Source organism: Eptatretus burgeri, chromosome 11 (genome assembly GCF_056783735.1).
Source record: "Eptatretus burgeri isolate ZD-2024b chromosome 11, Ebu_testis_v1, whole genome shotgun sequence".
In the NCBI taxonomy this organism is placed as follows: domain Eukaryota; kingdom Metazoa; phylum Chordata; class Myxini; order Myxiniformes; family Myxinidae; genus Eptatretus; species Eptatretus burgeri.
The window spans coordinates 9,068,933-9,092,649 of NC_140971.1; the positions used below are offsets into that span (position 1 = coordinate 9,068,933).

Genomic DNA, 23,717 nt, shown 5'->3' on the forward strand with positions numbered 1-23,717 from the left:
AATTGTGTGTTTTATGAGAAAAGCATGAATTTTCTGACATAGTTAGTGAATACCATAAGGTTTATTTTCAGATGTGGAGGGAAGTCAGATTTGACCTCTGAGGACCATGAGAGGTCAAATCCAAGATGGCCGCCAGTCCACCGGGTCTAATGTTCAAACGCGTTTAATTTTGGAACTAAACAGTGAAAAAAAAAACATTTAAGGTGTCATTTCCAACTAAGTTTGGAATGGCCATTCGTTTGGTGATACTTTTGAGATCGCCAGGATCCAAGGAAATGCATTTCGATCAAGGTCAAGGTCAAATTACGTTAAAAACTTTTGGACATTCTTTTGGTGAAGACAACGGATTGGACCTAATGCAATATAGCGAAACTTCGCTTCCATTTCGACACTATAGGGATAATAATACAAAAAAATGAACAGAATAGTCATGATGCACACCATAGGACAGAATAGGACAGAATCGTCCCATGCTGCTGGTCTATTTAATAGTTTATTAATAGCGATGATGATGGTAATGGTAGTGATCAAAATCTAACAGCCTCCAGAACAGAAGCACAGTGCAGTGCACTTGAGCGCAGCTTTGGCACACTTGCACCGTCCAGTGGATCCTTTCTCACAGCGACGGCGGATCAATTCATGGCACGATTTTGATGCTTCAGGGAGAGTGGTCCAAAGCGGCTGTCACCCAGTTGTTTCCTTTGTCCATCCCCAGTCAGATGGCTCTGGCATCTCTGGTCCAGGACCAATGCCTGGTTCCAACAGTTGGCCTGGTAGCAAGTGCGCTTGATGTGCTGTTTGAGTGCTGCCTGAGTTGGAGGAATGTTCTCTTGAGTTCTAGACTTTTGTGTGAAGAGCTGTTTCCTGGCATGATTCACTTCCGTGCTCTCACTGGTTCGGTCGTACATTAGCACCACAAATCGCTCAAGCAGTAACATTAATCCTTCACTGACCTCACTTGGCATGCATAGGAGTTCATTGATAGCTTCATTCACCTCTGGGAAAGACTTCCAAGTTTCCCAGGCAGTCTTCTTTCCTCTGCCAGCGAATGCAGATACAGTATCACACCCTGTATGGACTGCATGTCACACCCTGTATGGACTGTATGGTGAAAGCGTGAAAGACTGGGAGAGTCATACACTGTGTTGGATTCGCTGTTGCAACCATTTCGTGAACAGCAATGTAACGAAAGCTTGACCCGACACCAAAGGCATCCCACAGCTCATTAGGAGCTGTCTTGCTGAATGAAGCTCCAGCCAGTACTACCACATCAGTATCAACGGTACGTATGGTCACCTTCTTACACCCCGTTTGCACAGCATCTGCCACATGCAGAAGTAGACGAGTGTCGGCTTCTTCCTGCGAACATGGGGCAAGGCAGGCCAAGTATGACTCAGCCGGAGAGCAGAGGACTCCACTTCCATCTGTTGCATACAGTTCCTTGCCCTCTGCTAGAGGAAGATGAACAACTACGCGTGACAGGAAAGCAAACAATTCGGTTTTATCATCGCATCGAAGGAAGTCCTTCCAGTTATTTGGCATCACAGTAGAAGGAGCCACTCTTTTCCTGGTGCCCTTTCCCCTCTTCTGTCTTTTTGAGGCTGGCGGGTCGGTATACATCCCAGACAAGGTCGATGCGGCTGCTTTTCTCAAGTTGAGCAGAGATGTATGGTGCAAGCACTCTTTCTCCATACTCTTGAAATGTTCTTGATGTTCCTGGATTTCGCATTTGAACCACAGCTGCACCATCAAGAATTGTTGCATCAGCCATAGGCATACTATTCTTTTCGAGCAGATCTGATTCCAGGCAGCGAAGTCGATCTGATTTAACCCCAATCTGAATTTTTGCTCCATTTGACAGAGCTGGCAGGGCTGCCTGGTTTTCATGGGAGAAGAAATTGTCCATGTCTCCGTCTCGTGTTTGACAGATGTACAGTCTCAAAAAGAGACCACAGTCACTCTTCAGTGCTATGAGCTGTGCCTTCTGTTTTGACTTAATCTTGACCAGTGGCCTACTGAACAGTGGCAACTTGTTCTTTGGAAGTGTTTGTGTGATAGGTGTTGTACACTGTTCCAGCCTTTCTCTTACAAACTTGGTGTACTGCTCCTCACCAAGAGTCTCGATCCTTCTCACAGTTTCAGCCACTTCGGTGTCCACGATGTCCCTTATGTCAATGACTAGTCGGTCTTGACTGTGTTCTAGAAATGGATTCTCCATCTCTTCCAGCACTGTCACAAGTGCCTTAACCTCCTTCAGGAATGCTGCTTGCACTCCAGGTTGCTGATCATGGTGATGGTGTCCAGTGTTGCCAGCACCATGCTGTTGCTTTGTGGCCTGTTGCTCAAACTTTGTAGTGATCCTTGCAATTTCTGGCCCTGCTGCGCGTACCATCCAGCGTCTGAGTGCTCCGGGATTGCCAGTCAGTCCAATAGCCCCAACAGAACCTTTGACCATTGCATTGTTCTTATCATGGCACTGGTCAAGTGCCATGGCAGAGAACTTGTTGCTGGTTTTGCGCACCACAAAATTTCCAGATTTGAATTCTGATAGGACATCTGGGTGTTTTTCAGAGAGAGTCGTCATGTCACGAATGTGTACGGGAAGCCATCTGGAGTAGTGCCTGTGATCTAGGGCGAACATCCATGGCATGATCTGAGTCAGGGATTCCACGTACAGCTGGAAGTTACCTTCACGAAGAGACCTGATGTACCGCAGTAAGAGAAGCTCCAATGACAAGGTCTTTAGCCAGTAGTCAAAGTGGACACTGGCCTTTGTTCGCTGTATGCACCACTCCTCAAAAGGTGGACTATCAGGTTGCATGGCATCAGTATCATCGGATGTGCAGTCTTCACGGTAAGCTTGTTGGAGGAGTGTATAAAGGCTTGCAGCTGTGACCTGGTGTGCATGGCGGGTCTTGGTGACATGGCTGGCATGTATGAAGGAATTTGCTGATCCAGAACTTGCAATGTCAACCTGTACTAGGGCGTTCATCCAGCCACTGTCTTCCATCCAGTCTCCCAGCAACTTCAACGTATCCATCTCGATGTGTAGACCACCTAACATGATCACAAAATGATTCTCCCCGTGAGTGGCTGGCCAGGCCCACTGGATTTCCTTAGCAAGAGCATACATGGACATCGTCAAGGACAGGAAGGACAGGAGCAAGGACAGGAACCTGACCAGGGTTCACGTGCTGAGCTGCTTCCTTGATGATGTCCATGGAGTGCCGTATCATTGCCACTGAGTGTGCGTTGTCAAGAAACAGAGGCAATGGTGCGTTGATTGCTGCAGGTGGGATGGCAGCTTGGTGTGCATCAGCATGGTATGCACACCACGATATCCTGCCATCCATGGAAGACTTTTCAAGAGCTGTCTTGACTTTGCTGAGCCATGCATACTCATCTTCTGTGGCAGCTGCAGCAGCCAGTAGGTTGGAAGGTCTCGCGCGACCTTGTACAGCCGGCACACTAAAGTCATTTGTCTTGAGGGCAGCGGGTGGCACAATTGTGTAGGCTGATGGCAGAGGTGTCACTGACTTGGTGGAAGAGCCACACTGACTAATCACTAGTACACCACGATCAGTTCCGTAATTTGTGTGACGGATGCTGCATAAGCGAGATTCCGGTGCCGTGGAAGGAATCTTTGGCTGTTGCAGAACTTGGATTGTGGTCGCTGTTGTCCACAGCCCCTGTTGTGAACAGTCCGTGACGCAAGTTTGGTGGACACACTACATCTTCCACCCTAAAGCGCTTTCAGATGCCATTGGCAATGTCTGATGTGAGTTGCAACAGCCTGTCATAGGAAACACACAATCCCAGATTGAACAGTGTGTCAACTAGCATTCTACTTCGTGTAACTGCATGGATCTTGAGGGACAGATAGAGTGGGAGTGGAGTTTCTCGGCTGCGGCTATGACGTTCTGAGCTTGGTGAATCCACGTTCCGTGCATGCTTTAAGCTGTTGAACACCATTAATTGGGAGATTGCTAGGACAGGTTTTGTGGTGGTTGTGTGTACCAGCTGAGTCTGATGCTCGATGTTTGCCCCATCAAGTATCATGTTGACGCGAGCCAAGAGGGCTGGTGGCACAGCCTCCTGCTGGCAATTTGCCTGGAATGACCCATCAAAGGAGAAACTTGAGTCAAAGATCTTTTTGCGCACCACCTGTGCCACATTAAGTGCATGGCATCGCTGTCATGATGACAGGCCATCATGAGGGCTGGTCCAATGTCCTTCTCAAAACTCAGAATTGTGTCTCTTCCCTGTGAATGTGCCCTCAGATCAGGAAGTGCAGTAAGCAGTCAGTTTTTCAGTCTGGTGGTGTGAATCCGTTTTGCTACAGTCAGACCAAGCTGCTCCAGTCTGACCTTGTACAGCTGAGCTATGTCTGTCAGTCTGAACACAGGAGCACTGCCTTCATCAATGTTCATGTCTTCCAAGTATGCCACTAGCTCAGCAAAGGCTATGCCATGCAGACAATAATCATCTCCACCATTGCCTTTGGGTGCAGTCTGCCTGGCTCTGTTGTACAGTGAACGCAGACAGTGGTGATGGTACTTGGCCTCAATGGCCATCATGTCCCCTGCTGCAATATTGGCCAAAAGAACAGTGTCCTCAAGTTCAAGAGCACACTTCCGCACATTTGTGTCGATGTTGGAGGTTGATGCATAATGTAAATCTACAAAACCAGCAGGCTCATTGCAGAAGAAACAAGTAGGCTCTGTGGACTGTGGATGGCTGTGAGCAGATCGAGTGTGCACAGAAGAGGTCAGACGCCAATGGAGCTCAGAGATTACTTCGTTGTCCTGTAGTGCATTCTCCCCGACTTTGCTCGTCAAACGCCTTTTTGTTGAATTTTAGCCGGCATTTCTTGTGCCACTCAGCCCTGTGTGCCTTCAGAGTGGATTCTATGCCATTTCCGTCATCCAATCGCTCCAGGTGGTGGTCCATTGGCATGTGCTGAAGGGTATGGAACCGGAGAAGGTCTTCTGTCAGGGATGCATAGCCACTATCAACGGGCTGTTTCGTTGATCTGAGAGGACACTGCAAAGATTCATGTGTTACTACTTGGCAGAGGACACAAATGTCCCAGTTAGTGCTGGGAGGTGGCTTAGATTGCTTGGATTTAGAGGGTCGGGTGGGGTCCATCAGGAAGTGACGCTTCGGCATGGTTGCGACGAAATCACCACGGCAGGAGAGAAGATTCTGAAAGACAAAAACACAATGAAAGCACCAACTACCACACCACATTTTACATCTTGGCTATCTTCTTAGATACATGTCAATATCCAGGATTTCTTCATTGGTAAGGGTCAACAAAACATAGAACTCTACAGATATAATGCATCTATTCCCAGCTAGTCTAAGCATGGATATACACAATACATAACTGCGCCACATCCGCCTCAAGCACACCCTCTGAGGGGCTAAATAACTACATTCGTCACAATGACACCACTCGGTATTCATTTGCAAATTTCAACTGATTGCTTATTTTTAAATGAATTTTTACCCTGACCTTGACCTAAATTAATTTCCTTGAATTCTGACATTCTCAAAGGTATCACCAAATGAATGGGCATCCCCAATTTAGTTGGAAATGACACCGTAAATGTTTTTCTGCGCAGTCTGGTTCCAAAATTAAGGACGTTTGAACATTAGACCCGGGTGACTAGTGGCCATCTTGGATTTGACCTCTCACTGTCCCCTCAGAGGTCAAATCTGACTTCCCTCAACATCCGAAAATAAACATTATGGTATGACCTAACTATGCCAGAAATTTCATGCTTTTCTCATAAAATGCACAATTTGTTAAAATATGAGAGCTTATCCGCTGTACTATCGATGATTTTCTGACTATACTTTTTCTGTTTCCTGTCCCTCAACCTGCCTGGCGTGGTTGTACCGACCAGTTTAGCTCTTTGGGTTTTTGGAAAACACTCAATGTAATAGTCAACCCACAGTGCCCGAATAACCCCCACAGCCATCCCAAATGCCTTCGTGTTGTGCTGTTCTCTAGAAATTTAAGGGGCGAGTCCAGCCAGAACATAAATCACAAGCACTCTAGCATTTGGGCACTCGGGCTTAACCTGTACGGTCCTCAGGTACACATGGGCATAGCACAGGTTGGGCGCTGGATGCCAACCCAGTATTTGAAAACCCGATGTTTTCGCCTGTGTAAAGGTGATCTTCAGGTATTTCGTGTCTCGCTCTCTCCGATCGATCTCTCTGGTCTTGTCCCCAAATTACCTCCTCTCGGGTTTCCGTACGATGTGAGTTTTAATTATTATTTAATCCATTGATTGATCCAAACCGATCAACTATACAAACCCCTTGCAATTCGAGATCACGATTAATAAATAATTATTCATAATGTTTAAAATGCCAAACGTTTCAGATCACGTGATTTGTTCATTCATTTCAAATTGGTCACGCGACAGGTAAAGGTTTTGGGGGTTTCTGGGGGTGTTCGAGTGCCGGATGGGAATCCCAGGTGTTCGAGTGTCCTCTGGGATTCCCAGGTCTCTGAGGAAAATCCCAGGTGTTATCGGTGTGATTTCAACCACTCCTGAAATGGAGGATGTTTGGAGTTAATTGGTTGATGTGGGAGTTATCGAGGCTCATGGGAACAATACCGTTGGGAGGGTCAAAGGTTGAGATGATATCTGTGATGTTGCCTTTAATATCCCCACTTCGTCCCTCTTGTGGGCCTTTTCACATCTCAAGCCTTAACCCCTTTCTTCACCAGGTGCTCGGTGTTAACCCTGAGTTTTTTCAGCCTGGTTTCAGACCTCATGAATGTGGACCCCAGATTAATACTTACCCCCGGGTTTTCTTTTTTCAACGTTGACCCCTGCTAAGTGTAATACTGTTGCGAATCTGGAAGCCATGAACACTCAACATACAGGTCCTATAGCTCAGTTATTTCGATAAGTAAATGTGGATAGATAGCTTCCTTTCCCTCATTGAATGGGCGAATAAATGTACATGCGCTGTGAGTTATTTTAATAGTTAGGATTTTTACATCACTACATCTTCAACTATAACTACAACAACGAAAACCCTCTGCTCCCGGCATTCTCCGCACGCTCGCTGGAATGCGGGCGTGTTCAGAATTCATTCGGACTGAATTCCATTCCCAAATATTGCCAACAACCGTTTGCTTGGCAGTGCGCCAAGTAAGGGAAAGGTCGTGTCCCACCCATGGCGAACGAGCCACGCCTGAGCGAACCGCGTCCGAGAGCGATCTATGCCTGAGCGAACCGCGCCCGAGAGCGAGCCACGCCTGAGCGAACCGCGCCTGCGAGCGATCCACACCTGAGCGAACTGCGCCCGAGAGCGATAAAAGGAACGGAGAGGAAAGAATCAGGGTTGGTTGGTTGGATCTGCTCGAGCGGGTTAGGAAGGATCTGCGCCCCGTCTTCACCAGCGCGTGTTCTGGTTCTCGTGTGGGGATCTGCTGGAGCTCGGAGAGGAACAATTTGGGCCCATTCAGGGCGCATCTCTCGAGGCTGGGCGAAAGGCATCTCGTCGCTGGCGTGCTCTGGTTCTTCGCTCGTCTTGTGGCTGGCGTGGTCTACGTCTGGCTGACTGGTTCCTTCTTGGCCGACTGGTGCTTCGGGAAGGTGCGGACGTCGAGCCGTGCGGCACGGCCAGGTAGCCAGCTATCTTCTCGTCCCTCATCTCGACTTCCGTCTGAGCTGAAGGGATAATAAAGACCGTTTTGGGTCCGTTTCTTTTGGGTGTGCGTCTATGTGTGGGCCCGTTTCTAAGTAGTAAATTGTTTAAGTGCCTTCGCTGTACATCATTTGCTTTGCATTCTCTATTAGTCATGATAACTCTGCCCTTACGTGCTTCCCTCCTTTCCCCCATTATAAATAAATACATTTGTTAAATGTATCAGCTCGTTTCTGTGTTTTTTTTTCCATTGGTTTAGCATGGCACGTGTTGGTGAATTATAAAGGCTGTGGCTGCTGTAAAAGTACATTTGGACTAACGGGACTTCGGAAATCATCCGCTCGGGTTGTGCACGGGTCAGGCACGCTAACGGCTCGACTCGTATGAGTTCCGTCGAGGGTGTGAATCCTCGTTAGATCGCCACATGGTCTCTAGGTATTTTGAAGATTGGCAAATAACCCTGTACCACGTGGTGGATTTATTGACGATTCACGGTCCAGTAAGGGACCCGTACCCTTCGGAGTTCTCCAGAAAGGTACGATCTAAATTCCGGGTGTTCGGCGGAGCCGACTCCACTGCTCCCTCTGGCGGTCGTGCTCGTGGCTGATACCAGGCCTGCAACAATATCATTAATATGTATTATTTGTTACCTGCAGTACTGAAGGTGAACGAGGTGATATTTTCACCCCTCTCTGTGTGTTTGTTCATTGCAAAATCGAAGATATTGAAATTCACATGGTCAAGTTTCTCATAACCAAGAAGACTGTTGTTTTTGTGGTCTAAAGGTCAAAAGTCAACATTGGCCAAAAGGTCAACAACTAAGGTGGTGTTTCTAAAATCCTCAATTTTCTTCCGATTGACTTGAAATTTGAGGAGGATTTGTATATTTTGTCATTTAATTCAACCAACAATTATTTTTGAAATCAAATTTGTTTTATGAATTTTGTAAGTGTGCTCTGCACGACATCGTCTTATTGTTTGTTTGTGTCCAGGATATCTCTCAAAGTTGGAGGTGGATCTGGATAAAATTTGATGGAGAGGTTGGATGTGTGACAGGGACGAACTGTTGAGATTTTGGTGAAGATCCGGATCCGGATCCGACGACTAGAATTTTTACTTTGAAGAGATGGGGCCAAAAATTATATACAGCACGATATGTCAAAAAGTTATGGATTGATTCGGACGAAACTTGGTGAACAGGTTGGGTCGTAGCAATGACGAATTAATTCGATTTTGATGAAGATCCGAATTCGGATCCGGATCCGATAATGATTTAATTTTTGAAGCGATTCTTCACCATTGAAAGAGCCAAAAACTATATATTGCATGTTAATTGAAAAATGTATTGGGCCCAATATGTTCTCGTGGTTCAAGCATTACGTGGTGGAGATACGGGCTCCACTGAGTGCCCTTCTGGTTTTGTTCTGATTCTAAATGAAATTAATCGAGTTTCCCCCAACATTACCCTTCCTTTTGTTCTCATTCTGATTTTAATTTATTGTTTCCCCCAATATCACCCTTCCTTGTCTTGTTCTGATTATGAATTAAATTGATTGAGTTTCCCCCATCCAAAATCTTGCCCCATCCTCAAATCTTCCCCCATCCCAAATCACGATATTCAGTCACGACCACAAACCCACCTTCAAATTCCCTGTTTTCCTTGCTGAAAGTCCCTGCAGTACCATCTTGTTTATTCCATGTACCCCGCCCCATCCCTCTCCCTTCACAGATATCCTATAGTCTTTGTTCCCCACTATTTTGTAGTTCCCTCTCCCACCCTCTTGTCTCCTGCCTTGTTACATGTTCTGTGTATTAGCTCTTTCATGAGCCTCGACTTGGGAATCAAAATTTTTTTTTTTATATATTGATATTTATTTCCTGGATCATGTGATCAGTTCGATGTTTCACACCCTGAGCTCGCTATTCACTTATAGTGTTCCTGATTCACATGATCAGCTCGATCTTTCACACCTGTGAGAACCCACAACAGCGAGTGATACATCAATGAAAGGTGTATTCGGATCGATGACCATTAACCTTTATGTGTTTAACAATATTGTGCAAGTGTGATGTATGTTTAAACTAGTAGGTCACTCGGTTGAGCGCATACCTCCGCCACGTAATGCCTGATCCACGAGCACATATTGGGACCAATAACTTTTTGAGATATCTTGCCATATATAGTTTTTGGCCCTTTCTCTCAATGGTGAAGAATCACTTTAAAAATCAAATAAATATCATATCCAGATCCAGGTCTTCACCAAAATCGAATCAATTCATCGTGGTCACACACTCAACCTGTCCACCAAGTTTCGTCCGAATCAATCCATAACTTTTTGACATATCGTGCTATATATTAGTTTAGCTCAATCTCACAATGGTGAAGAATCACTTTAAAAATCAAATAAATATCATATCCAGATCCAGGTCTTCACCAAAATCGAATCAATTCATCGTGGTCACACACTCAACCTGTCCACCAAGTTTCTTCCGAATCAATCCATAACTTTTTGACATAACGTGCGATATATTAGTTCAGCTAAATCTCACAATGGTGAAGAATCACTTTAAAAATCAAATAAATATCATATCCAGATTCGGGTCTTCACCAAAATCGAATCAATTCGTTGTGGTCACACCCTCAACGTGTTCACCAAGTTTCATCCTAATCCGTCCGCAACTTTTTGACATATCGTGCTATTTATCATTTTTGCCCCCATTTCTTGGAGGTGAAGAATCACTTTAAAAATCTTGTCGCAGGTTTTCGATCAGCACGTGGGGAGGGCAAGGTAAGGCAGCGCGTTGGGAGGGCAAGGTAAGGGAGCGCGTTGGGAGGGCAAGGTAAGGCAGAGCGTGGGGAGGGCAAGGTAAGGCACCGCATGGGGAGGGAAAGTTAAGGCAGTGCGAGGGGAGGGCAAGGTAAGGCAGCACACGGGGAGAGCAAGGTAAGGCAGCATGAGAGGAGGGCAAGGTAAGGCAGCGTGAGGGGAGGGCAAGGTAAGGCAGCGTGAGGGGAGGGCAAGGTAAGGCAGCGCGTGGGGAGGGCAGGGTAAGGCAGCGCATGGGGAGGGCAAGGTAAGGCAGCGCATGGAGAGGGCAAGGTGAGGCAGCGCGTGGGGAGGGCAAGGTAAGGCAGCGCGTGGGGAGGGCAAGGTAAGGCAGCGCGTGGGGAGGGCAAGGTAAGGCAGCGCGTGGGGAGGGCAAGGTAAGGCAGCGCGTGGGGAGGGCAAGGTGAGGCAGCGCGTGGGGAGGGCAAGGTGAGGCAGCGCGTGGGGAGTGCAAGGTGAGGCAGCGCGTGGGGAGGGCAAGGTGAGGCAGCGCGTGGGGAGGGCAAGGTCAGGACACGCGTGGGGAGGGTAAGGTAAGGCAGCGCGTTGGGAGGGTAAGGTAAGGCAGCGCATGGGGATTGCAAGGTAAGGCAGCGCATGGGGAGGGCAAGGTAAGGCAGCGCATGGAGAGGGCAAGGTGAGGCAGCGCGTGGGGAGGGCAAGGTAAGGCAGCGCGTGGGGAGGGCAAGGTAAGGCAGCGCGTGGGGAGGGCAAGGTAAGGCAGCGCGGGGGGAGGGCAAGGTAAGGCAGCGCATGGGGAGGGCAAGGTAAGGCAGCGCGTGGGGAGGGCAAGGTAAGGCAACACGTGGGGAGGGCAAGGTAAGGCAGCGTGTGGGGAGGGCAAGGTAAGGCAGTGCATTGGGAGGGCAAGGTAAGGCAGCGCGAGGGGAGGACAAGGTAAGGCAGCGCGAGGGGAGGGCAAGGTGAGGCAGCGCGTGGGGAGGGCAAGGTAAGGCAGCGCGTGGCGAGGGCAAGGTAAGGCATCGCATTGGGAGGGCCATGTAAGGCAGCACGTGGGGGGGGCAAGGTAAGGCAGCGCGTGGGGAAAGAAAGATGAGGCAGCGTGAGGGGAGGGCAAGGTTAGGCAGCGTGAGGGGAGGGCAAGGTTAGGCAGCGTGAGGGGAGGGCAAGGTTAGGCAGCGCGTGGGGAGTGCAAGGTGAGGCAGCGCGTGGGGAGGGCAAGGTGAGGCAGCGCGTGGGGAGGGCAAGGTGAGGCAGCGCGTGGGGAGGGCAAGGTGAGGCAACGCGTGGGGAGGGTAAGGTAAGGCAGCGCGTGGGGAGGGTAAGGTAAGGCAGCGCGTGGGGAGGGTGGGTAAGGCAGCGGGTGGGGAGGGTAAGGTAAGGCAGCGCGTGGGGAGGGCAAGGTGAGGCAGCGCGTGGGGAGGGTAAGGTAAGGCAGCGCGTGGGGAGGGCAAGGTAAGGCAGCGCATGGGGAGGGCAAGGTAAGGCAGCGCGTGGGGAGGGCAAGGTAAGGCAGCGCGTGGGGAGGGCAAGGTAAGGCAGCGCGTGGGGAGGGCAAGGTAAGGCAGCGCGTGGGAAGGGCAAGGTAAGGCAGCGCGTGGGGAGGGCAAGGTAGGGCAACACGTGGGGAGGGCAAGGGTAGGCAGCGTGTGGGGAGGGCAAGGTAAGGCAGTGCATTGGGAGGGCAAGGTAAGGCAGCGTGAGGGGAGGGCAAGGTAAGGCAGCACGTGGGGAGGGCAAGGTAAGGCAGCGCGTGGGGAGGGCAAGGTAAGGCAGCGCGTGGGGAGGGCAAGGTAAGGCAGCGCGTGGGGAGGGCAAGGTAAGGCAGCGCGTGGGGAGGGCAAGGTAAGGCAGCGCGTGGGGAGGGCAAGGTAAGGCAGCGCGTGGGGAGGGCAAGGTAAGGCAGCGCGTGGGGAGGGCAAGGTAAGGCAACACGTGGGGAGGGCAAGGTAAGGCAGCACATGGGGAGAGCAAGGTAAGGCAGCATGAGAGGAGGGCAAGGTAAGGCAGCGTGAGGGGAGGGCAAGGTAAGGCAGCGTGAGGGGAGGGCAAGGTAAGGCAGCGCGTGGGGATGGCAGGGTAAGGCAGCGCATGGGGAGGGCAAGGTAAGGCAGCGCATGGAGAGGGCAAGGTGAGGCAGCGCGTGGGGAGGGCAAGGTAAGGCAGCGCGTGGGGAGGGCAAGGTAAGGCAGCGCGTGGGGAGGGCAAGGTAAGGCAGCGCGTGTGGTGGGCAAGGTAAGGCAGCGCGTGGGGAGGGCAAGGTGAGGCAGCGCGTGGGGAGGGCAAGGTGAGGCAGCGCGTGGGGAGTGCAAGGTGAGGCAGCGCGTGGGGAGGGCAAGGTGAGGCAGCGCGTGGGGAGGGCAAGGTGAGGAAACGCGTGGGGAGGGTAAGGTAAGGCAGCGCGTGGGGAGGGTAAGGTAAGGCAGCGCATGGGGAGGGCAAGGTAAGGCAGCGCATGGAGAGGGCAAGGTGAGGCAGCGCGTGGGGAGGGCAAGGTAAGGCAGCGCGTGGGGAGGGCAAGGTAAGGCAGCGCGTGGGGATGGCAAGGTAAGGCAGCGCGTGGGGAGGGCAAGGTAAGGCAGCGCGTGGGGAGGGCAAGGTAAGGCAGCGTGTGGGGAGGGCAAGGTAAGGCAGTGCATTGGGAGGGCAAGGTAAGGCAGCGCGAGGGGAGGGCAAGGTAAGGCAGCGCGAGGGGAGGGCAAGGTGAGGCAGCGCGTGGGGAGGGCAAGGTAAGGCAGCGCGTGGCGAGGGCAAGGTAAGGCATCGCATTGGGAGGGCCATGTAAGGCAGCACGTGGGGGGGGGGGGCAAGGTAAGGCAGCGCGTGGGGAAAGAAAGATGAGGCAGCGTGAGGGGAGGGCAAGGTTAGGCAGCGTGAGGGGAGGGCAAGGTTAGGCAGCGTGAGGGGAGGGCAAGGTTGGGCAGCGCGTGGGGAGTGCAAGGTGAGGCAGCGCGTGGGGAGGGCAAGGTGAGGCAGCGCGTGGGGAGGGCAAGGTGAGGCAGCGCGTGGGGAGGGCAAGGTGAGACGCGCGTGGGGAGGGTAAGGTAAGGCAGCGCGTGGGGAGGGGTAAGGTAAGGCAGCGCGTGGGGAGGGTAAGGTAAGGCAGCGCGTGGGGAGGGTAAGGTAAGGCAGCGCGTGGGGAGGGCAAGGTGAGGCAGCGCTTGGGGAGGGTAAGGTAAGGCAGCGCGTGGGGAGGGCAAGGTAAGGCAGCGCGTGGGGAGGGCAAGGTAAGGCAGCGCGTGGGGAGGGCAAGGTAAGGCAGCGCATGGGGAGGGCAAGGTAAGGCAGCGCGTGGGGAGGGCAAGGTAAGGCAGCGCGTGGGAAGGGCAAGGTAAGGCAGCGCGTGGGGAGGGCAAGGTAGGGCAACACGTGGGGAGGGCAAGGTAAGGCAGCGTGTGGGGAGGGCAAGGTAAGGCAGTGCATTGGGAGGGCAAGGTAAGGCAGCGTGAGGGGAGGGCAAGGTAAGGCAGCACGTGGGGATGGCAAGGTAAGGCAGCGCGTGGGGAGGGCAAGGTAAGGCAGCGCGTGGGGAGGGCAAGGTAAGGCAGCGCGTGGGGAGGGCAAGGTAAGGCAGCGCGTGGGGAGGGCAAGGTAAGGCAGCGCGTGGGGAGGGCAAGGTAAGGCAGCGCGTGGGGAGGGCAAGGTAAGGCAGCGCGTGGGGAGGGCAAGGTAAGGCAGCGTGTGGGGAGGGCAAGGTAAGGCAGTGCATTGGGAGGGCAAGGTAAGGCAGCGCGAGGGGAGGGCAAGGTAAGGCAGCACGAGGGGAGGGCAAGGTGAGGCAGCGCGTGGGGAGGGCAAGGTGAGGCAGCGCGTGGGGAGGGCAAGGTAAGGCAGCGCGTGGCGAGGGCAAGGTAAGGCATCGCATTGGGAGGGCCATGTAAGGCAGCACGTGTGGGGGGCAAGGTAAGGCAGCGCGTGGGGAAAGAAAGATGAGGCATTTGAGGGGAGGGCAAGGTTAGGCAGGGTGAGGGGAGGGCAAGGTTAGGCAGCGTGAGGGGAGGGCAAGGTTAGGCAGCGCGTGGGGAGTGCAAGGTGAGGCAGCGCGTGGGGAGGGCAAGGTGAGGCAGCGCGTGGGGAGGGCAAGGTGAGGCAGCGCGTGGGGAGGGCAAGGTGAGGCAACGCGTGGGGAGGGTAAGGTAAGGCAGCGCGTGGGGAGGGTAAGGTAAGGCAGCGCGTGGGGAGGGTAAGGTAAGGCAGCGCGGGGGGAGGGTAAGGTAAGGCAGCGCGTGGGGAGGGCAAGGTGAGGCAGCGCGTGGGGAGGGTAAGGTAAGGCAGCGCGTGGGGAGGGCAAGGTAAGGCAGCGCATGGGGAGGGCAAGGTAAGGCAGCGCGTGGGGAGGGCAAGGTAAGGCAGCGCGTGGGGAGGGCAAGGTAAGGCAGCGGATGGGGAGGGCAAGGTAAGGCAGGGCGTGGGAAGGGCAAGGTAAGGCAGCGGGTGGGGAGGGCAAGGTAGGGCAACACGTGGGGAGGGCAAGGTAAGGCAGCGTGTGGGGAGGGCAAGGTAAGGCAGTGCATTGGGAGGGCAAGGTAAGGCAGCGTGAGGGGAGGGCAAGGTAAGGCAGCGTGAGGGGAGGGCAAGGTAAGGCAGCGTGAGGGGAGGGCAAGGTAAGGCAGCACGTGGGGAGGGCAAGGTAAGGCAGCGCGTGAGGGGAGGGCAAGGTGAGGCAGCGCGTGGCGAGGGCAAGGTAAGGCAGCGCATTGGGAGGGCCATGTAAGGCAGCACGTGGAGAGGGCAAGGTAAGGCAGCGTGTGGGGAGAGCAAGGTGAGGCAGCGTGAGGGGAGGGCAAGGTTAGGCAGCGTGAGGGGAGGGCAAGGTTAGGCAGCTTGAGGGGAGGGCAAGGTAAGGCATTGCGTGGGGAGGGCAAGGTAAGGCATCATGTGGGGAGGGCAAGGTAAGGCATCGCGAGGGGAGGGCAAGGTGAAGCAGCGTGAGGGGAGGGCAAGGTTAGGCAGCGTGAGGGGAGGGCAAGGTTAGGCAGCTTGAGGGGAGGGCAAGGTAAGGCATTGCGTGGGGAGGGCAAGGTAAGGCAGCGCATGGAGAGGGCAAGGTGAGGCAGCGCGTGGGGAGGGCAAGGTAAGGCAGCGCGTGGGGAGGGCAAGGTAAGGCAGCGCGTGGGGAGGGCAAAGTAAGGCAGCGTGAGGGGAGGGAAAGGTAAGGCAGCGTGAGGGGAGGTCAAAGTAAGGCAGCGCGTGGGGAGGGCAAGGTAAGGCAGCGTGAGGGGAGGGCAAGGTAAAGCAGCATGAGGGGAGGGCAAGGTAAGGCAGCGTGTGGGCAGGGCAAGGTAAAGCAGCATGAGGGGAGGGCAAGGTAAGGCAGCGTGAGGGCAGGGCGAGGTAAGGCAGCGCGTGGGGAGGGCAAGGTAAGGCAGCACCAGGGGAGGGGAAGGTGAGGCCGCATGAGGGGAGCACTCGGAAAGGCAGCACGAGGGGATGGAAAGGTGAGGCAGCGTGGGGGGAGCACTAGTTAAGGCAGCATGAGGGGAGGGCAAAGTGAGGCAGCGTGAGGGGAGCACTAGGTAAGGCAGCACGAGGGGAGGGCATGCTTAGGCAGTGTGAGGGGAGGGTCCATCTGGATATAAGCACCGTCTGGATGACAGGTCAACTAATGGGTGGGGGGGGATGGAGAAAAAGAGGTGGGGAAGAGTGGGGTGGAGGAGTGAAGACGTAGGGAGACCGGGGAGGGTGGGGGAGCGAGGAAGGAGGAGGGAGCGAGGCAGGAGGGGAACGAGGAGGGGTTGGGGAGAGAGTGGGTGGGGCAAGGTAAGGCAGTGTTGGGGGATGGGAGGGATATGAGTTTCCTGTAGGAAGATCACCTCAACTTACTTCCTTTGGAATAAAGAAATAATTGGATCTGGCGGATGTGGTTTGCACCAGCACCACCGTTTATATAAAGTGTTGCAAGAGTGAGTGTTTTCATGATTTGGAAATAGATTTTGTCTGATGCTATGAGTACTCAGCCTTTTCCTTTGTTATAATTGCGTGTCGAGTATCGACTCAGCACTGGGACGAGGGGCAAAATTTTGGTGTCCTATCTGTCTACCCTACGTCACAGTCTCCTTTTCATTGTCCGTCTACCCTACGTCACAGTCTCCTTTGCATTGTCCGTCTACCCTACGTCACAGTCTCCTTTGCATTGTCTGTCTACCCTACGTCACAGCGTTACGTCACATCTCTGTTCGACTCACTCACATGCCACTCAGTCTCTGATCTTAATTAATCCCACCACACTATTTTGGCAAAACCTTGTCTTAAGATACGGATTCCTGTTTTCCCATCTATGTTCCATCATAATTACACATTGGCTCAACATGTAATGCATGGACTTCCACTTGTTTTCTTAAGACGATGAAACTGTGACTTTGTTTGGTTGAATTCTTCGGAGTTTTTTTCGGACGAGCTTTGCAGTCTGAATAAAGGGAGCCAAATCGGGAAAGTGATCAATGATTATAACATTCCGTTGTTGATACATTTCATGATGAAACGAGAGAACAAGGTGTGGAGAGATTCGGGGCTGATCTGCCATCGGCTGTGACAAAACAGTCATGTCCATCTCCTCTTCTGATGCTGTTAAATCAGACATTGCTCCACTGGGGTCCGGGTCTGTAATCTCAGCTATGTTTGTTTTAGGAGCTGTTAATCCAGCATCTGGGGGTCCCCAGAGTGTTGGGTTTGGGAAACATCAGCACACTGCCCACCATTTTACTTAAAAACATTTACATCTTTGCTTCCACACTTCTGTGGCTTCACATTTACACGTTCATTTACTAAATGGGTGTAAGTATCCTGGGCCACAGTTTGCTCAGTTTCAAGTGCTTGGATCGATGGTGTATAATTCACGGACCCATTATCAGCATTAATTACATCATCGACCTCATCTGAGCGAGTAATGGATGCACACTGTTATACAGTTTGAGACCCGTTACACTTCTCCAGGGGATCCGTTTCATTTGTTCGTTCAACTTTCTGCAAAGGGATTTCAACAGAAACCTGGATAGTTTTTGTAACGAAGGTCTCCATGTGGAGCAACCTTTATAACAGCGCCAGATGCGTCATCAGGAGCGCTTCGTTCACTTGTTGCCGATTTAAGTTCTGTATCCATGACAACGGTTTGATATGAGGAGTAATATTGTTAATAGTTGAACCGCTGGTTTCCTCCTCATTCATAACATTACTTGGTGGAGATATGGTAACCTCTTTCTCATTGGGCACATTAACTGGGAGAGGATCGGTAACCTCCTCCCTATACTCTGCATTGGTGTGATCTGTTTTGCCACATCTGGTGCATGAGGCTTTGGGACAAAAGCGTTTCAAATGTCTGAATGCTCCACACTGGAAACGCGTTAAGGTAGCGGACGATGCATAGATCTGATAATCAATGTCCTCAAGATTGATTTTAAACAAGATGTTGAGTCCCGTATCATCCCCACGGTCTGGAGGTACCATATACACCCCCTTCGAAAACTCATTACATGTTTTACACGTTCATTCTGACAACCGAGAGGAATCCTGGAAATCCTGGATACCATTTTCCCATAACGGATAACATGGACATGATGTTATCATTCAATATGAAAGACGGAACATTTGATATTGCAACTCATGTCATGGGAGTTGGCATCGTTGACGCCATCATAAAATGACCACTATCTGTGATTATTCCTGTACTCACCACCTCATGGACGAGTGCTCTGTCAGAAAGGAAAACAACCACTTTCTGGTTCATATGCAATGCAGCACGGATATTTTCATCACCAATACTATTCCCCACCACGAGGATAATGTCCTTGACAGGAACTCCTTCAGGAAGCACACACACAAACGCATGCTTTCTGGTTTATCCCTGGACGCCTCACATCGAGAGCGTGCGTTCGCTATGCCGGTGATCTTATCACCCTCTTCTTGTCTGAACCGTATAAGAAACCGAAATAAATTGAACAAAAGTAACGAACAAAAATGCATTTTGTACAAACAGGCTTACAAAGGGTCATCAATACAAGTTTCTAAAAGGGGACGCGGGTGGCGATATCTCCAGGGCGAGCGGAGGGTGCTTCTGGGTTCTTCCGGTATTTGGTCGTACTGCATCCACAGTCCGGTGTTCTTTTTTTTTTTTTTTTTTTTTTTTTTTTTTTTGTATACCTTGGTCGAGGCTCGTATGAGAGCTAACACACAACTCACAGCAAGGAGGCATGAGACAAGAGGGGCGGGAGTGGAAGGGACAAAACATTGGGGAACAGACACAGGTGAACTGTGGAAGGGAGAGGGATGGGGATGGGACGGGGAACATGGCGAGGGGAAGATGGACATTAAAGGGACTTTCAGGAAGGAAAGCAGGAGAATTGAAGGAAGTGGGCTTGGGTGGATTATCGGGGGTAGAAAAGATCGAGGATTTGGATGGGGGAAGATAAGAGGTGGTGGTGAACAGCTGTTTTGAAAGCCTGGAGGGAAGAATGGGAAAGAATAGAATGAGGAAGTTTATTCCAAAGGCGGGAAAAAAGAGGAATGAAAGAGTGAAGATGAGCAGTGATTCGTGATTTTGGTAGTTTTACCAGAAGGGGGTTGTTTGCAGACCTTGAGCGCCCTGTGGAAATGTGGTTGGGACAAATCACAGAGAGAGTAGGGGGGGCAAGGCTGGAGAGGAGTCGGTAGAAGACAGAAAGACCACCGACCAACCTGCGGTGATTGAGTGAGAGGCCCAAAGACTCAGCTTCATTGCGGGAGATGCCAATGATCTTAAATGCCCTGGTTTCGACAGCGTGAAGTCGAGAAAGGTGGGAGGCAGGAGCACCAGCCCAGAGGGGAGAGCAGTACTCCATCAGGCTACGGACAAAAGCTTTGTAAGTGGTCAGGAGCTCAAGAGGGCCGAGGAAGGACTTTGCACGACGGAGGATTCCCAGTCGGCGACTGGCTTTTGAGGCAAGGTTGGAAATGTGACTTTCCCAGGAAAGGTCATGGCAGATAGTGAGACCCAGAAGCTTGAAAGAAAAGACTTCTTCCAGAGGATTGTTGAGAAAGTGGATGGGGGGGTTTTGTAAACGGTCCTTTCGAAGAGACATAGTGAGAGTGTGAGATTTGTCTGGATTGAAAGACATGTTCCACGTGTTGGACCAGTTTGTGATTTTATCCAGATCTGCAGTGAGCGAAGAAGCTGCTGCTTGCCGGTCTGAGGGATGACAGATGGTACGGCAGAGGGTGGAGTCATCGGCAAAGAGAAATAGAGGATTTTCCAGAGAGTCCGAGAGATCATTGATGAAAACCAGAAAAAGAACAGGGCCCAGAACGCTACCTTGAGGAACTCCAGCCTGCACAGGAAGAGGGGATGAAAGAACTCCATTTAGGGCCACACGTTGACTGCGACAGGAGAGGAAGTCTGCGAGCCATGAGTGGAGATGGCCTTTTCAATTTGTCATTGTAAGGTAAGGGCCATAGTTCACTCTTGATGATCCCAATGAAGTGCGACTAAATGGAGGGTGGAGTGGGAGATGACGACTGGGCGTGTCCTTCGCAATGGGTTCGATCTTCTCGAGGGTCGGGCACGAAGAGGGTTGAGCCTGTTGAAGGAAGCAGTGATGAGTCTGAGGGGTAAAAAGTAGTTAAGGCTCAAGAAGAGCCGGATGACAAATTTCTAATTATAATCTCATCTTTGGAAGGACCCAAGCCATCGATTTTCGGCAACCCGTTAAAATTGTTAACTTTAATTGGGAAAGAATTTGGCGATGTCCACAGCGCTAAAAAGCTTAGATCAGGGGACTTACTGATCCAGTGTAAATCAGTGGCCCAGCGGGAAAAATTCTGAGAGTGTCTCTCTTCGGTGGTATCCGAATTTCTGCGCTCATCCCCAGGTCATTAAGGGAATGCCGGGGAGTAATTTATGGGATAGACCTTGACATTAATGTGGATGATATCAAGAGCCATTTGGTAGATATGGGGTATGTGATGCCCGTCGTCTCACTATGGTCAGGGATGGGGTTAAAGTGGACACCACATCTGTGATGTTGTCCTTCTCCAACTCTGTTCTTCCTCCTCAAGTGTTTCTGGGCTACGAAGCTTTTCCTGTTCGGGAGTACATCCCTCCCCCCTTAAGATGTCACAAATGCCAAAAGTTCAGTTATACTGCGCCATCCTGTCGGGGTAAACAACACTGCAGCAAGTGTTATGGATAACATGAGTATAATAGCTGTAGGAGTGTCAAAATGTGTTGTGCCAATTGTGGTGGTGACCATCGTGCAGCCAGCAGAGGTTGTTTGGAATTCCAAAGAGCGGTCAAGATACAATAAGTCAAAACTACTGGGAAGTTATCTTATGCAGAGGCGGTCCTCAAGGTCCCCAAAATAGTGTTGCCAATTAAGGAAGTCAATTTGATCACTGAAACTTCAACCCCGACAAAAATACAGACAAGTTCGGTTGGTTGTCAGACCGAGTCCATGGACCAGGAATGCCAAACCGAGCATACAAGTGGCATGGTGGTTTCGAACATTTCCAGAATGGGGTTTATTGGTTTCATTACTGAGGTGGTCAATTGTACAGCTCTTGTGAAAAGGAGATCGGAGAAGATTAACATAATCTCTTCCGCAGCCTGTAAACATCTTGTTGGGAGGGCATTTCCTCCAAGGATATCAACAAGATATTTAACAAGACAGGTGATAAAAAACAAAGAGAGAGACCAGTTCTGATGCTAAACAGTCTCAGGACTCAATGGATTAATGTTGATAATTCAATGGAATGCTAAAAGTCTTGTGGCCCATGGATCTGAATTTACATTTTTTATCTCCAATTTGGTAACTAAACCGGATATAATATGTTTACAAGAAACATGGCTCAAGAAACATGATCGATTCTATATCCGGGGTACACCCTTATACGTCGGAATAGAGCAAGTTGGAATGGGGGTGGTTCTGGGATTGTTGTCAAATTTGGTATTCCCTTCTCGGTAATGGAAGGCATTGCAGAATTGGAGTGTAACCTTATCAAGATCCATGGCTCAAGGGGATTGGTTTCTATTGCAAATTTCTACAATCCCTGTCAACCATTGGTGTACAAGAGGCTCCAGGAGGCTTTTAGAAGGGGGGATGGGGTGGTCCTTGTATGTGGGGATTTCAACAGTCATAACATTCTTTGGGGTCTAAAATCACGGATAGAAATGGGGAATGTATCGAGGATTTGATTGATGAATTTGATATACTGTAGTGGTATTAAATGATGGAACGGGAACATGTATTAATCCGTCCACAGGGAGGATGTCCCCTCTGGATCTTACTCTCATTTCATCAAGTGAAGCAGCGAGGTGTGATCGGAAGGTCCATGACGACAACCTCGGTAGGAAGTGAACACTTTTTAATGATAAATTTTAAACTACAAAGAGATCCTGAGGATCCACAAGGACCGGCTTCTTGGAACTTTTCCAAGGCGGACTGGGGTCTTTTCTCATGTCGATGTTCCAATGAAGTGGAGGAAGGGATTGTCGATAGCGATATTGACAGCCTCAACAGGAATATTGTCCTTACTATGAATGGCATAGCTGGGGACACACTCCCAACTTACAGAAGCTCAGTGGGTAAGAAAATCAAAGTCCCTTGGTGGGATGAGGGTTGAAAACAAGCAATCCAGGAAAGAAGGGCAGCTCTCAAAAGATTAAGGAGAACCCTTAGGTTGGAGGATGTCATGGAATATAAAAGGAAAAGGGAGTATGCTCAAAGGACTATTAAACAAGCAAAGACTGCATCTTGGAAATTATTCTGTTCTTCGATTAATCCGGACACCGCACTGAAAGGGTTAAAGAGTATGTATGGAAGGACACCATATGGAAAAGAGTTAAAAGTATGCAGGGTGTTAAATCTGGATGGAAGTCTATTCCAGCGATTATCTTACAGAACAAAACCTTTTGTTCAAATACAGACAAGGCAGATGCCCTGGGCCAATTATTTTCTGGAAGTGGGGATGATCTCATAAAGTATGACGAGTTGGAAGCTCGTACTCCCCAATTAGCAAATCAATTTCCAGTGACCACCATCGCATTTCAGCCTCTAAATTCTTCACTTAATCTCGACTTCACTCTTCGGGAGCTTAAACGGGCAATCCAGAAGGCTAGGAACAGCGCCCCGGGCCCAGATCGGTTATCATTTCTTCTTCCCAACGGCCTTCTCTACCACCTCCATCCACTATACCTGGTTTGTATCTCTTGACGATCCAACCTTTCCTGACGTCTTTCCACGCAAAACTTCTGCAATTCCCCTAAACACCTCTCCATACTTCTTCCACTCCTGCTTCAAACCTTCTGCTTCTTCACGAAGTTGCTCTCTTCCTCTCCTTGTACTCTACTATGGCATTTCCCCGACACTTCCCCACCTAATGATCTTCCGACACCTGCTCTGAACCTTCCTCCTTTTCTCCATCCACGCCACAAACACCACAAGCTTGTGCTGGGTGGAAACATGCTCTCCCACCACTGCCTTACAATCCTTAACTTTCCACAACTGTCACTTCCTTACCACCACCAAATCCAGTTCAGTTCTGTAATGTCCACTCCTATCGGTAATATTGTGGCTTTCCCGCTTTTGAAAGAATGAACGAGCTAAAGCCATGCCATTCCTCGCCACCAGCTCCATCAACTCTTGACCCTCTCTGTTCCTCTTTTCCCAACAAAATTTACCAAAACATTCCTCTTCACCCTGCTCTGCTGCTCCCACATGTGCGTTAAAGTCCCCCACAATGCACAGCATCGCCTCCAGCTCAATCATTCCCATCATCCTCTCCAGCGCATCCCTGAATCCCCGCTTCTCTGCCCACTCCTTCCCGTTTGTGACCCACATTCGGAAATAACACACACCATTTGTCTCTGTATCACCACCCATGCCAAAACTATCCATCCCTCCCATCTTTCCACTCTGACCACTGACTTGCTGAACTCTTCCAATACTATTATTCTGACGCCATTACTCCTTCCATCCCCACTCGAAGGCAACAGCATATTTCATCCAACCAACATCCTCGCCCTGTCTCCTTTCCATTTGGTCTCCTGCACACACAACCATTTCAAACTCCTCTACAGCATCTCCACCACTTCGACCCCTCCCCCCCAAAATGATCGCACATTCAAATGACCAAGCCAGACCTTGCTTCTGAATCGATGATGAAGTGCAACTGAAATAATATTTCGACAATCTACTTTAATTAGTCCGTGATAGCCCGTCTGACAGAGCTAGTACCATCTCAAATAATTTGGGACGTTCAAGTCATCAAGCAGTGGCAATGTCC

At 50.7% G+C, this 23,717-nt stretch overlaps 1 protein-coding gene and 1 pseudogene across 6 annotated transcripts in view; one reads left to right on the forward strand and one right to left on the reverse strand.

Moving 5' to 3' along the window:
• Positions 1–23,717, forward strand: part of LOC147016459 (uncharacterized) — a 428,934-nt gene that overhangs the window by 196,853 nt on the left and 208,364 nt on the right. The window lies entirely within an intron of this gene.
• Positions 707–23,272, reverse strand: LOC147016467 (uncharacterized; annotated as a pseudogene).